Here is a 10,898-nt window from a genome sequence, read left to right as displayed (position 1 = left end):
AACTGGCTAAAAGATAGAATACAAAGAGTGGTGGTAAATGGAACATTTTCTAATTAAACCAGTGTTGTAGTTGTAGTGGAGTACCGCAGGGCCCTGTACTAGGTCCCTTGCTTTTCAACTTGTTTATTAATGACCTGGAGGTGGGCATTGAAAGTACTGTTTCTATTTTTGCAGATGATACTAAATTATCCAGAACTATAGGTTCCATGCAGAATGCTGCCACTTTGCAGAGTGATTTGTCTAAGTTGGAAAACTGGGCAGCAAACTGGAAAATGAGGTTCAATGTTGATAAATGCAAGGTTATGCACTTTGGCAAAAATAATATAAATGCAAGTTATACACTAAATGGCAGTGTGTTGGGAGTTTCCTTAAATGAGAAGGATCTAGGGGTCTTTGTAGATAACAAGTTGTCTATTTCTGGGCAGTGTCATTCTCTAGCTACTAAAGCAAATAAAGTTCTGTCTTGCATAAAAAAGGGCATTAACTCAAGGGATGAAAACATAATCATGCCTCTTTATAGGTCCCTGGTAAGGCCACATCTGGAGTATGCAGTGCAGTTCAGTCCTTAAGAGGGATATAAATGAACTGGAGAGAGTGCAAAGACGTGCAACTAAATTGGTTAGAGGGATGGAAGACTTAAATTATGAGGGTAGACTGTCAAGGTTGTGGTTGTTTTCTCTGGAAAAAAGGCGCTTGCAAGGGGACATGATTACACTTTACAAGTACATTAGAGGACATTATAGACAAATAGCAGGGGACCTTTTTACCCATAAAGTGGATCACCGTACCAGAGGCCACCCTTTTAGACTAGAAGAAAAGAACTTTCATTTGAAGCAACGTAGGTGGTTCTTCACAGTCAGGACAGTGAGGTTGTGGAATGCACTGCTGGGTGATGTTGTGAAGGCTGATTCAGTTAATGCCTTTAAGAATGGCTTGGATGATTTTTTGGACAGACATAATATCAAAGGCTATAGTGATACTAAGCTCTATAGTTAGTATAGGTATGGTATATAGAATTTAATTAAAAGTAGGAAGGGGTGTGTGTATGGATGCTGGGTTTTCATTTGGAGGGGTTGAACTTAATGGACTTTGTCTTTTTTCAACCCAATTTAACTATGTAACTATCTTTCAGTGCTGAAAACAGCAGCGCTGATACAGGCAGTTCTCAGCCTCATAGCCAAGCTGAAAGGGGGGGGGGGGCGTCCCTGCAGCACGTCTCATTAACACAGACAGAAAGCTCATTCCATGGACAACACCAAATCTTAGAAGGATATTTCGAGACGTTCCACAGCCCCGTACTAATCCACAGGAACTCTTGCTTGTCCATAGTTCTCAAGTAGGGGTAGGCACCATTTTTCCAGAGGCTTCTTGGGAAACAGTTTTCAAATTTAGCCAGGATGCCCAAGAATCTGTTGTCCAGTATGTGACCAGATTTAAGGAGAGGGACATTGCCTGTGGCAGACCAGCTTCCCTAACCAATGAGAAAAAAAAAACCAATGTTACTTGCTATTGCCTTTGTGTCAAGTTTACTAGATGATCTTAAAGTAAACTTAACATACATAGTCCTGCCTGGAAGCATAAGAAGTTAGAAGAGTTAATTGCCATTGCCACAAGTCTCGAGAACTCCTGTACTATGCCCCAACAGGTGTTACTCGTTCAGCAACAGTCTAACAACTTCCAGAATAAGTCCCATTAAGTCCCAAATCCTTTTATGAGCCGCTCACGCTGGCTCATAAAAGGATGGAAGTTAAGGGTGCACCAGTATTGTATGTCACTTTTACACCTTCTCAGGCATCCACTCTCATTGCTCAGTTATCTGACCTTGATCGCCAGCCTATGCCCTTTTATCGTAGGTTAGCCCAAATCCAGAAAACCTACTCAGCAACATGCGAGATTTAGACAGTTTGTGTGAAATAAAAGCTGGGGATGCTAAAACTCAAGTTGTAAATGACACAACCTATGAATCCGGTGTGGAATTCTGTGAACAAATTAAATCCTGGGCACAGAATAGGTTGGCTGATAAGCATTCAGGAGGTCACCAAAGATAAGGCAGAATTTGTGGAGAAATACCAGGTCCGCATGATGCAGGTGTTCTATGATCTGGGATTCAACTCTCACAACAAAGCACTTGCCCAAATGTTATCGTCTGTCTTTGTGAATGGGCTGCGTGAACACATAAGAAAGGGCTTAACCACCACTCACCCAGAATATCGCACAATGCCGATGGAGACCCTAACACTAGTGGCTAAAGGCCTAGAGGCCTCTTCCCAAACCAAGTCTAAACCTACCCCTGTTATGGTAGCTGATGATGCCGCCCCCGACAAGAAGCCAAGAACCTGCTATAATTGCAGCAAGCCCGGACACATCAGCAGGAACTGTTGGGCCCCGCGACGACATCGTAAGACCGTTTGTCCACCTCCACCTGGACCCCCACCAGATTTGACACCTAGTTCTCCTAGCCCACGACCATAGGAACTCGGCAAGCCTGTGTCCCTTCCCTCTCCTGACCCTGTCATGGCACACACCACCAAACAAGACTGTGGACCATTAGCCAAAATCACCCTGCCAATACAGTGCACCCCAACCACTTTCCTGATCGACACAGGCGCTGCCAGATGCGTAATCAGGACCCAGGATCTTCCACACGGCGCCCCTATATCAGACATTGACGTTTCATGTGTTGGATTGGATGGCACCCCCCCAGAGCAATCAATTAACACAACCCCTGCAGGTGGGCTCCTTCTCTGGCTTACTGGTGTGTAGTTCATGCTGCCCACTTGCTCCTCGACAAAACTTCTGACCTAATCCTAGGCCACGAGTGCATCCTGTTGGCACCTCATGATATTTCGGCCATCCTAAACCAAACCCAGCCAAAGCACGTCTGCCACCCGACATCTCCGTCTTCAATGCTCCCTCCTTATACCCGACAACATAACCCTCCAACGATGTACTATACTCAATCCCTCTACACTTCTACCAATTCCTGAGGGGGGAATACAGGATATAGAAGACAACTAAGACATAGGGAACGGGAAAGGAGCACATGAGGCACATGATTGTTCTGAACTTATGCAACAAGAAACAGCCCATCTTCCCACAGTTAGTGTATCCTCATTGGATAACCCAGACATCGACATGTTTGTGGATGGATCCAGATTTGCAGATGATACGGGAAAATTTCATGTTGGATATACAGTCACCAATACGGATAAGGTACCTCAGGCAGGAGCCTTACCCACCATCTTGTCCGTCCAAGAGGCGGAGCTAAAAGCCCTTACAGCAGCATGCAAAATCGCTAAGGATAAACACGTCAACATTCACACAGACTCCCAATATGCTCAAGGAGTGGCCTTAGACTTTGGCGTTATTTGGAAGACAAGAGTATACCTGACGGCAACGGGAGCACCTATAAAGCATGGCAAGTCTGTTGCTGAACTAATGGATGCACTAACTCTTCCAAAACAAGTTGCCATCCTAAAAGTTAAAGCTCATGGAAAACTCGACACCCCAGAAGCACGTGGCACCCATAGGCTGATTAAACGGCAATGGGCCAATTACAGGAATTGCCAGAAGACGTGCAAGTAGAGTCGACTCATCAGGAAGAGACCAATGAAACAGCTCCTCTTTTCCAGATGGATCTCCTAGATAATTTGGAAAAACTGAAAGAAAGTCAGACAACCACAAGTCAAGAGGAAAAGGACGGGTGGTTGGGAAAAGGAGCTGTGTTACAGAATGGAATATGTACACACGATAAGAAATTGTGTATACCAAGAAGCTTGTATCCGGCCCTGGTCAAATGGGCCCATGGATCCGCACATATATCCAAAAATTTGATGAACAACCTCATAACAAGAACATACTTTGCTCCCGGGATAACCACCTTTACCAGGAATTATAGCGCATCTTGCGTGATATGTGCTAAATGTAACCCAGGATGATTTGAAAAACTTCCTCCAAAACATTTAGTTAAGCCCCTATATCCTTTCCAGAGGATTCAGGTAGATCACATCCAGATGCCAAAAAGTGGAAGATTCGAGTATGCTCTAGTTATAGTAGACATGTTCTCCGGCTGGCCAGAAGCATACCCGGTGACTAAGATGACAGCCAAAACTACTGCAAAGAAGCTACTCTCGGAAGTGGTATGCCGTTATGGGGTCCCCGAAGTAATCGAAAGTGATCAAAGGCCCGCCTTCACCGCTACAGTTACCAAGGAAATTTGGACAGCCTTGGCAGTCACTATACACTTCCACACACCTTACCACCCACAAAGTAGTGGAAAAGTTGAAAGAATGAACGGCACTCTAAAAACAAGAATGCTAAAAATGGCACAAGACTCCGGAATGAAGTGGCCAGACAACCTGCCTATTGCTCTGTTCAGTGTTAGATACACAACAAGGCGGGACCATAAACTGTCCCCCTTCGAGATTCTGTTTGGGTCAGCCCCTAGATTAGGATGTTATTTTTCCCAGCAATTACAATCAGATGTATTGACTGACTTTGTATCCCAATTAACCCGTGAACTAACTAAGGTCTTTTCTTCTATTCCAGATCCCTCTCTTGACACAGGTACACACAGCTTCAAACCAGGAGATTGGGTCCTAGTCAAGAAGTTTTCTGAGAAAACATTCGCTTGAGCCCAGATTTGACGGTCCATACCAAGTGCTACTTACAACCAGCACATCAGTCAAGTTAGACTGGTAACCTACTTGGATCCATGCCTCCCACGGCAGATGCACCTAAGGAACCAGATGTTGCTCTATATCCTTTACCTACTACCCCTGGGAATAGCCCAGGAGGTAGCAATAAATAAGACTAGTGAAGGGATCACACAGTTCTAGTACAACTCCTCTAATACCCATGTAGCTACACACACATTTAATTTTTGTGACATACTAATATATCAGGGTAGCCACACAGCATGCCAGACTATCTATGAAACTTGGAATCAGGAGGACCGTGGGATAGCCTGTGTGTGTGTGACCAATGATTATTGGGGAAATAACTGTGTACATATGTCCCTGATAATACGGGTTCCCACGGTAAGGTTACTTTAGCCATCAAGAAACTCGAAGACTTGTCCATCGAGTTAAAGAAAAATTCAGGTGTCATCGATCCATGGGACCAATACTTCGGATGGATGACTGGCAGAAAACCTTTGCCCAAATTGGGTTACTCTCCTAATAGTTTTAGTGTTTCATCATCTGCTGTATCCTTCCATATTTTAAGAAGCTTGCCAGTAAGGCTGTTGACGTTTCCTCCCCTGCTCTCCTCTACCAAGATGCTAAACCCCTTGAGACTAAGTCCTATACTCCTCTACAGTCTACCCTCACTTCCTCTTACCATGCCATTTCTCCATGTTGCATCTTCATCCTACAGTCGTGTCAGATGCAATCAGCTTCTACGTGTGACATTTGTATTACTTACATTAGATTCAGCGCATCCAACGTGATGCCTGCGATTAGTCTCATCACATCAGAAAAGAAGGTATCGCAGGTAAAATCGGCCGTGGAGTTCTACCCTTACACTGCATGTCTTGCAGGTGAAGGGCTTATTGTCTCCTTTTAGCGCATCTCACCCTAACCAGATTAGGTTCTCTGCTTACCAAATACTTGAGGCAGATCTCTACTGCAATTGGCATATGCTCAGGATAGACACACAGAGAAGGGAACAGGATGCAGTCTGTGCCTAGGGCAGCACTGGGCAGCACAGAATTAAAAGAGAAAGGTAGGCAGAGTTTGAGGCTGGCAGCAAGTAGTAGAACTTAGGAACTGTGTAAACCCTCAATCAATGACTGAGATTTGATCCGGGAACTAGTCCAATTGCAATCTTGGAGTCAGGAATGATTTTTTTCCTCTCTGAGGCAAATTGGAGACCCTTAAAATAGTTTTTTTTTGTCTTCTCTGGATCAACTAGCAGGTTATATAGACATAGAAGGTTGAACTTGATGGACATGTGGATATTTGCAACACAAATTTACTATGCTAAGAAAGAGTGGCTAAGATAATGATGGCATGAATGTCTGGGGAGAAGCTGTTGGAAAACAGCAGACAGAGATTGTTCCAGTGCATGTTACTTAACGCAGGGAGGGTCTATTGTTTCTTAGCAATGAGATGTCATGTTTGACCTGTAACCCTGTGTGATTTTTCTTCTTCCTCTTCCTGTGTGTATGCTCTGTATGAAAAGTTCCTGTTGCAGACATGTTATGCTGAGTTCTACAAAGCAACCAAGTTACTGTTTAAACAGAAGTTGGTGTGTCTGTCTTCACTTACAGAAAAGCAGCACATGCAGTTCAGATCAGCTCTCTGCTAACAGAAGCATCATTGAAAAAGCCACCCGAAGAAGCACGAATGAATGGCTGGTGAATTAGGCATATTTATTAAGTAAAATAAACATATTCCAAAAACAGTAACCACATTAATCAGATCATAACATCTACAACTTACTGAAATGCAGATATTAACCTAACCTTGATGTACATTCCTGTCTTTTTTTAACAGTCATAATTAGACCAAAGCAAAACTTCAAAACTGCACTTAGCACTAATGTACTTAATGTAATTTTTTCAGGTTCAGGCTGCAAATTACCATTATATAGACACAGCAGTCACTTTTGCATGTTATGCAGTTTTGGTTTCAATCACCTTATATTTTACCCACCAGCATTTTTCTTATGTTTCCAGTGTAATTGCGGTTGCAAGAGGGAAGTACACCTGATGCAGTTGTGCTTGTGCTTTGATGTGAATCAGACACAATTACACATAAAATCCAGAAATCTGCAGAAAAACCCCAATATAGTGCAGTTGTTAGAGAACAGGAGCACTGGCCCCAGATAATAGGTAAGTGGCAGGCCTATGTGCTGTGATGTGGATGTAGGGGGTGGTGGGAAAATTGCAGGGGGGGCCCAAACCCTTGAAGTTATACCACTGTTTGCTAAAGAGAAATTAATCTTTGTTTCTGTAAATAAAGCAGATTTCTATGTGCTAATAATCTGAAGCATGTTTCTATTCCATTGTTTCAGTATACATATTTAATCTGTCATTGTCTCTTGGTCACACATGGGAACCATTATATCTCACATGCTGGAGTAATTTTAAAGCAATTCAGTCTTGATCCTGCAAGGATAAACTGGATTTAATGTTTCATCAATTGCAAAAGTGACAAAACTACAACTCACAGCATACTCCCCACTAGCTCCCTTCATGGGATTGCTAGGGAGGATTGTAGTTAAGATCTAAAAGCAATAAAGGTTGTCCGTCCATGTCCTAAAAATAAGACGTACATTTGCTTGATGTATAATTCACAGGTAAATTCTGCAGTATGGTCTCACCCAATCAGGTCTGTTTATGGACACTACTAGTAGAACAGGGATCCTCTCTATAGAGAAACACCCTCCTTATAACTGAAGTCCCTATGCTGGGTTGCAACACATCCTTTGTACAACTAGGGTACTAACCCACTAACCTCCTGTTTAAACTTTGGGCTGGCTAAATCCTAGTGTAAGAAGTAAAAAGTTAAGCACCCCCCTAATAAAATTTGTGCAAGAGAACAAGTTCAGCACTGTTTATATGCTGTTATATGCCACTGCACAGTAGTTCTATACTGTCTACAGCACACACAGCCTGCAGTGAGCTACAACAGACAGACAGTTACACCTGCAGAATTAGTGCACATGTTGCACAGTAATGAATACTGATTATAGATCCTTATTGTTGCCTGATATAAAGTCTACTATTTTATATAAGCCACACTATTATATTTATATAATACACAAAAGCTGTGAATATCTTGTAAATTATATCCTTATAAACGGTGAGTAGTGATGTCATCAGTTATAAACGGTGAGTAGTGATGTAATTTCTGTCACATGACTCACTAAAATTTGTGTATTATAATTAATAAAGTACCCCCAGTTGTAAAATATGAGGATATTATAAGTTACCTCGGAGTTCCATGACCTGTATAAAAACACTCGGCCTTCGGCCTCGTGTTTTTATATGGTCATGAAACTCCTCGGTAACTTATAATATCCTTATATTTTACAAGAGGGGGTACTTTATTCACTATATCTTTGCTATTTGTTCTATGTATTTCCAGAACAGTATTGCTAGAACAGTATTATGTTATATTACCTGTATACAGAACTACTTGTATACAAGTATGTATGTTTACTTAGTTTAGAAACTTTTACATGATGCACCAGTTCCCATGTGCAGGATTAAGAAAATGTTCCTGTTGTCTTTCAGCTTCCTGCAGTAAATGGATTTACTTCTCTCTTACCCTACCCTTGCACTCTGAATTCATTTTCAAATGTGCAACACTAGCTAGCCCTGGAGGTCTTACCCCATGTATATTAGTTTCTAGGCAATCAAGAGAATTACAAAAGAACAGTCTGAAATTTCCCTTCCCAGCTTGGAGCCTTTTTCCAACTGAACCCTCATGTCACATATGTTTTATTGCTGTAATAGTTAGTTACTGAAACCTAGATATCCCTGGCATAGGAATGAATACTAATACTACCCTTGGAGGCATGCAGGTATTTCTCCTTTTCTTGCTTATAATATTATACACACAGATACCTATGCCATCTATTCTCCCTTCATAATTGCCAGTTCCTCACTAGGCTACCATGTCAGATGTTTTAGCTATTCAAAAAGTACATATATAATGTAAGTTTGGTAGTGCTCCACCAGAATAAAATATGATCCTCATTTAGACTTGTAATTGGAGCCACATGATATCATTTGGGTGTGCCACTGGTTTTGATCCTTATACAGTAGGTTTAAAATGTCAACAGTCGTATGAAAATGTAAGTGTAACTTCAAATATTAAAAAGGTATTTTTTCAAGATTCACAAAAGTATACATTGAAAAAGTAAATGTAAAGTGAAGTGACAAATGATGACATATATATACTTGCCTGTTATACAGACTTTTTCTAATACTGTGTTCTTTTTACTTTCTCTCTAGTTAAAGGAGAAATAAACCCTAACAAATGAACATGGCCCGAGTAATATGTTATGGCCATACCAAATTTTGTATATTGAATATACTGAATGAACCCAAAGGTTCTGCACCTCAATAGTAATAAAGGATTCAGGCCAGGGAGTAACAACTAATTATCCATGCAATTGCTTCCAGGGACTTTTGAACACTCATGGCAGAGGATATAATTGTGCCTCCCCCGACCACCCCTCACCCTCATCCATAATGAAGTGCAAGGACATTTCCCTTAGAACAGGAGACAATGTATGAAAAACACCTTGCTTTTGCTATGCACCTTGCCTATACATAATAAAGTTTATTGCAACAAACAAGTAGATTATTACTGTTGATTATATTTTGTGGACAGTCCCTTTCATAGACTAAATAAGCATCCAAGTAGGATTCTGATGGCTTCGTGTTTTACTGTGTTTAATCTAGCCAAGTGACTTTTTTGAGGTTCCTCAGTCAGATGTTATTATTATTGGTATTGTCTTTTTTATATTTTATTACTTGTTATAAGAAATACTTATTGTAAATGCATTTTTGTGATGTCAGCCATATAAGAATCAACTGCTATCTGTAGATAAAGTAAGAGAAAATGAGATTATCTGATATATTCTCACATATTTGTATGCTGCATATGGTATGTGTCATATGATGATTTGTCACTGATGTTAATATAGATCTATTAATACATTTATATTTTTCTTATCTTCATATTAAAGATGTTGTTGATGGTAGATTTATTATTCTCCATTGTACAATTGCCAATTCTCCTCTAATTATAGTCAATCTATATATTCCACCCCTGTTTAATATGAACGTACTTAACATTATTGACAAGAAATTAGAAGATCTTCCCACCGCTCCTACTTTTTATATGGGTGATTTTAATGCTCTAATGGATCCGCAGATGGACAAACTTAACCCTCCTTATCCCACTGGGAACAAACTAATGAGATGGGCTAATACATTGGGTCTTACAGATGTATGGAGATGGAAAAACCCTAGACAAAAAGCCTTCTCCTGTCATTCCACCACACATCAATCTTTGACAAGAATAGACCTAGTGTTGGCAACGCCTGACCTCCTTCCTAGAGTAGGTAGTATACAATACCTTCCCCGCATTCTTTCAGACCATTCACCACTGTCAATCACTCTAACCATGGTGAACTCCCCACAATCCAATATGTGGAGATTTAGCCCAATTTGGCTTAAAAACAACACAGTAATGGAGAGTGCAACCACAGCAGTTGCAGAGTATTGGGAAATAAATGCAGGATCTGCTGCTCCACCTATCCTTTGGGATGCCTCAAAAAGCATATTTGAGAGGACAACTCTCTAGGGCTGTCCGCAAAGCCAGGGTGGAAGCCAAGGCACAAGTGGAGGAGGCTGAGAAAGACTTAGAGGAAGCTGAATCAGCCTACACAGCTAACCCCTCCCCACTAAGCCACAGCAAGCTAGTAGACTCCCATCACTCCCTAGCTAGAGAACAGACCCTCCTTACCCGTAAAGCACAGTTATACTCTTATCAGTGAACCTTTGAAACTGGAGACAGAAGTAGTAGGACTCTGGCTTATTTAGCGAAAATACAAGCCCCCACAACTGCAATAGCGTCTGTAGCAGCTGCAGATGGCACACTACGATCTACCCCACAAGATATTGCAGACACTTTCGCAGAATATTTTAAAGCGTTATATGCCTCCCAAAACACCTACACCGAAATGGAGCTACAACACCACCTCAGTCAAGTCATTACCCCCATACTGACATCAGACCAGAAAGACATACTTGATTCCCCTATTACTAATCAAGAACTGCAACAGGCTATCAATGCCCTGGCTCCTGGTAAAACCCCAGGTCCTGATGGGATACCGGTAGATCTATTTAAGAATTTATCTGAGGAACTAACACCTCA

General features: G+C 41.5%; 1 long non-coding RNA gene across 2 annotated transcripts; it reads left to right on the top strand.

Moving 5' to 3' along the window:
- The first annotated feature begins 6,236 nt into the window (after positions 1-6,236).
- LOC121397714 lies at positions 6,237-9,596 on the top strand. Of its 2 annotated transcripts, none has more exons than XR_005963852.1 (3): positions 6,237-6,358; positions 6,680-6,835; positions 8,966-9,596. It is a non-coding gene; the product is annotated as an uncharacterized LOC121397714 (long non-coding RNA). The 2 variants fall into 2 exon arrangements; XR_005963851.1 differs by having other exon boundaries at positions 6,237-6,380.
- Positions 9,597-10,898: the final 1,302 nt, after the last annotated feature.

This window comes from Xenopus laevis, chromosome 8S, assembly GCF_017654675.1.
Source record: "Xenopus laevis strain J_2021 chromosome 8S, Xenopus_laevis_v10.1, whole genome shotgun sequence".
Lineage (NCBI taxonomy): Eukaryota > Metazoa > Chordata > Amphibia > Anura > Pipidae > Xenopus > Xenopus laevis.
The sequence above is the reverse complement of the archived record's forward strand: the minus strand, read 5'-3'. Positions and strand labels throughout refer to the sequence as shown.